Here is a 5027-nt window from a genome sequence, read left to right as displayed (position 1 = left end):
GATATTGGCAATTATGAAATTAAAACTTCGTATCGCGAGTATAAGTTACATATGAAAATTTCCAGCAGCGGCCTACAGTCGCGTACTCACCTTGTGAGCCATCTGTGAGATACGAACAAATACAGTAACGAGGTTATTATATAATTCGTGTATTACACGACAGGCTCGCAAGTTTTGGTACAAGAAACACGCTATAAGTTTTGGTACAAGACCTGTAATTTTTTTGTTACTATTATTCGTCACTAATGGGAATATATCTTTATATTTCTTGTTATAAGCAAAACATGTCATGTTGTATTAGTAAAATAAAAAAAAACTTGTATTAGTAAAAACCCTAAATATTAATCATTATAAGGCCTCAAATCTGTCTTACAGAAACTTAAAGTCCCAGCGTGAACACAGGTGTCATGAAGGCGTTATAAAGTATAAGTACTCGTAAGTCCGAAAAAAGCGTACCTTCAACTAAGTAACTGAATTAATACTACGATAGCCCGTGAAACGCTATATAAATTACAGGGCTTGTACACGAGTCTGTTGGCAATCAATGCATTACAGGCTTTAGTCCGTCAACGAATTAACCCTCAGCTGCGCGACCGATCGGTACCGCTAGTAAATTACACATGTTGCCCCGTAGGGCTAACTGAGTCATGAGTGTAATAACACTCTTAACTCTCTTGTATGATCGTAAAAGACAGTTATTTTTAAGTTAATATTATTTTAACGAAGTAAGAAGAGAGCAGAATAAATGGGACTTTAACTTCAGTTAGACAATAATCTCACTTTTATCTAACGTTTGAGATGTTTTCACTTAGTGCATTCCTAATGTATATTGATTTATTTGCGATCGAAGTAGCAAAGGAACTTGAAGTCCATCTAATGGTCATTGCCACTCATGATCACAGATTACTCTGCTCACAGATTTGTTTTTGGATCAACAAAGCAAACATTATATATGTGTTTATAATCCTCACACATAATGAATAACTAAGCCATAATATCTGAAAAGCAACCAATGTAACTAGATATCTGTGGTATCGGAACTGGCTTCAATTAAGTGGCTTCTTCGAATCACATTTCATTTCATTGTAATTGATATACTTGATCAATTGAATGTTTAGTTAAAATGTCCAATACTCCATCACTATTTTATTAATCACATTTTTATTTATCACAAGACAAGGTATACAATGTAAGCATATTTTCTTATTTTAAATAAATAATGAAGAACAATGCATACAAACATTTTACTCCAATACAAAGCATTCAAATAATATTTGGGAAATGATGCGTTCAGATGTGGACAGCAATATCATCAGTATTATATTCATTGTGTGTACGTAGTGCAGTAATTGTACAACACTACTACAGAACTCAGCAACAATTAGCCAGAGTCATTGAACATCGCATATTACGCGGACAAATGGCGTAATAGTCCGTAATAACACAAACATGCCCCAATAAATCCCCGTGGGGCAACACGTGTAATTTATTGCCGTTGCCCCGCGCCGATCCGTCTTGCGGCCGAGGGTTAATTTGGTGACGGACGGCAACGCCACTGAATAGTAATAAGTAATAGTTAGAGGACGTACTTTCTAATTTAGTAGGGTTCGATATTTACGTACATTCGCACTCTATTTATCGTAACGTTACTTAATTAATTAAAAATATTAATAAATGCACCACACGCACACATATCAAAAGTAAACGATGATTTGAAATTCTTACTAATATTATAAATCCGAAAGTAACTCTGTCTGTCTGTCTGGTTGTCTCTTCTTCACGCCTAAACCACTGAACCGATTTTAATGAAATTTTGTACAAAGATAGTCTGAGATCAGAGAACGGACATAGGATAGTTTTTATTCCAGAAATCCCACGGGAAGTAGGGATGGCGATCTAAGATCGATTAATCGGAGAATCGATCTTTTGGACCTAAGAAATCGATTATTTTAATCGGTATTAGCCCACGAAGGTTCAGAGTTGGTACGACCAATTTTCGCCAGATGGCGCTACTGTCATTCCAATGAAGGTACGAATTTTCAGTTTTATGTATGTTAATATGTCATATTATTTTCTTTTAGACACGGGCGAAGCCGCAGGCAAAAACTAGTAAGTATTTATTTTCAACACAAATGTGTAAAAAATCAAGTTTTTAACTACATTTGCAGCCGATTTTAGACAAAATTACGATTTTTTTAAAATAGAAGAAGCAGAAATTACATTACGTACAGTGTATTAATTTATGCTATCATTGGTGATTGACATACAATATACGTCCTACCTGAGATCGAACGCAAGTACGTTGCTACGTATAAAGCTCAAGTTACGCCACAACTCTGTCTTACTATACCTTACCTATAGTCTTACCAAATCACTATAGCATTGTGACACGACAATTTTATATATAAGATTATCGCGAAATTGAGACATGTTAATGTATGTGTAGCTCATGATACGCGGTTTAACACTAAGAAATTTAAACCACGCGTACACGTTTACATATTGAAATGTCATATTACATTACAAACGCACCTTCTGCTCCAACTCTATTCTATGACATACTGGTACAGCTCTGATTTACACTGACTCATGTAGAGCTGTAATTTATTCGAAAGGTATAAGCCTTATTGCGGTGCAAATTAATTAGCGTTGAAATTGAAAATGGACGCAGACCTGCTCATGTGAATTTAACATTTATTAGTGCGTTCACTACATCTATTAATGTCAAAATTTGTTTACAGTAGAGAACTACATAAATTATGAAATTTGTCCCCGGTTTTGCCCATTTAAAATGTAGATTGTTTTATATTTTTTTTATATATCAGACGTGGTAAACGAGGATCATGGTAAGTGGCCACTGATGAATATCTATAATCAATCCCAGATAGGATTAGAGTATATTCAGTGCGCCGCTCGCAGATGAGTTGCGACTCCTGAAAACTAAGAATACACTTAGCACGATTGTTATTAGACAGAAATAACCCTAAAAAGTATTTTGTGTTCAAAAATTACCTATTGATAAATTTCTACAACACAATTCCTGCCAAAGGGCGTTTGTATATTTTAGATATTGGATTTTTTGCTTCGCTACGCATACATTCTGTTTAAAAATATGTATGGAATTTACTAAATTGAATACCTCATAGTGTTATGTGTTTTGTAAAGTAAATTTCATCACCCACTATTTATTACCCGACTGCCAAGGAAGGGTTATGTTTTTCGCGCGTATCTTGTATGTTTGTCTTTCTTTATTTGATCGGATCTAACAAACCGCTGGATAAATTTCGACAGTTAAGGTGTCATTATATACGTCTCAATGACCCGAGTATCCTTAGATAGGTGTTAGAAAAAAATAAATATAAAATGGTGGATTTTTCGCGCGAAATAGTAATACATTTAAAAAAATAAGTTAACCGAACCTATCGAATAGGGTATCAAATGAAAGGAAATTAAACGGAGATTATAAAAACATATTTGTATATATATAAAACAGCAAGGTGACTGTGTGACTAACTAACTAAATGACTTTTTCATTTTTTAGAAATCAAAGTACAGCCTAAACCACTCAACTTAGAGTTCTGAAATTTTGCACAAAGGTTCGTTATATAGCGTAAAAAAGTACTAAGAAAGGCCTTTTGGAAATTCTACCCCTAAAAGGGTAAAATAGGGGAAAACAGTTTTTTTGAAATCCTTTAATTTTGTAGCAACTGCTACAAAATTTAGTATTTGGCTTCCTGGATAGGAAAAAAGATACACCTATTTATCCCCATCCGAAAAATTAACCCCGTAGAAGGTAAAATAAGGGTTAAAAGTTCATTTAAACAATCGTCAATTTTGAAGCAAACACTATGAAATTTTATATTTGGCTTGTTGGATAAAAATAATGAAATTCTACCCATTACGAGGTAAAATAATGACCGAAACTTTGAATTACTGAAGTTATATATTTTATGGAGCGTAAATGTTGGATTGTGTTTGCGAAATAGTAACACGTTTTAAAAAAAATTAACCAAACCTATCGAATAGGATATCAAAATAAATAAAGGAACTCAAAACAGATTACACATACATTTTATAATATATACATTATACATATATATAACTCATCGAGATGACTGTCTGACTAAATGAGTAGTGTTGCTGTGATAAAGATCAACGCAAAGGGAAACCGCTGAACATTAGTGTGCTAGAATTTTACTCACAGGTTCTTTATATAGCGTAAATGAGCACTACGTGGATAAATAAAATAGGATAATATTGTTTGAACATCTTTTGATTTTGAAGGAGATACCTACTATGAAACTTTGTATTTCATAGTAGGTAACTTTGGCTTTCTGCATAAAAATAATAAAAGGCCTATTTCACCGTTTTTGGTAATTCTACTTCAGCTTTTATAGGGCAGTCGGGTTTTTTGATTTTTTAATTAATTACTTGTTATAGTAGAGTAGCGGTGTTTTGGTCCAAATATTAAATGTATTGAATTTACAACTTGCCACTTTCCAATCGACTACTTTTGTGATTTTAAAAGACCTTTCTTTTTCAAAACCATACTTTTATAAGTACACATTTGCTATATACAACTTTACATTGTACAGTAAATATGAACTAGCAGGAAATTTATAAATGTTGAATTACAGCATAAATAACTAAACCAGATATATTCAGATATAATTAAGTGACATTACATTAATAAACGTAATTATGTCCAACAATTGATATCTTAAGGTGATTAGATACTCAAGAACATTGCAAGAATAATGCTTGCTATTCTTTATAAATTTTATGTCACTTTCACTGAATTATCACAACTAAATTCCATTCCGAAAATAACCGGTTGCTAACCTTAACACGAACTGCTCTTATTAGAATAGATGTTGCTGGAGAGGTGAGTTTGGCATCGAGTGGGTCCATTCAGCCAGTAAATTGTCAACTACAGTCTCTGTCATTGATTTCGCCACAATGGTTTCAAACCGCAATGGTTTAAAGCTACTGTTCGAACCCACAATATTGCAAATACATACATGGAA

Source organism: Epargyreus clarus, unplaced genomic scaffold (genome assembly GCF_041222505.1).
Source record: "Epargyreus clarus isolate Ecla_fem2 unplaced genomic scaffold, WU_Ecla_fem_2.2 ptg000017l, whole genome shotgun sequence".
In the NCBI taxonomy this organism is placed as follows: Eukaryota; Metazoa; Arthropoda; class Insecta; order Lepidoptera; family Hesperiidae; genus Epargyreus; species Epargyreus clarus.
The sequence above is the reverse complement of the archived record's forward strand: the minus strand, read 5'-3'. Positions refer to the sequence as shown.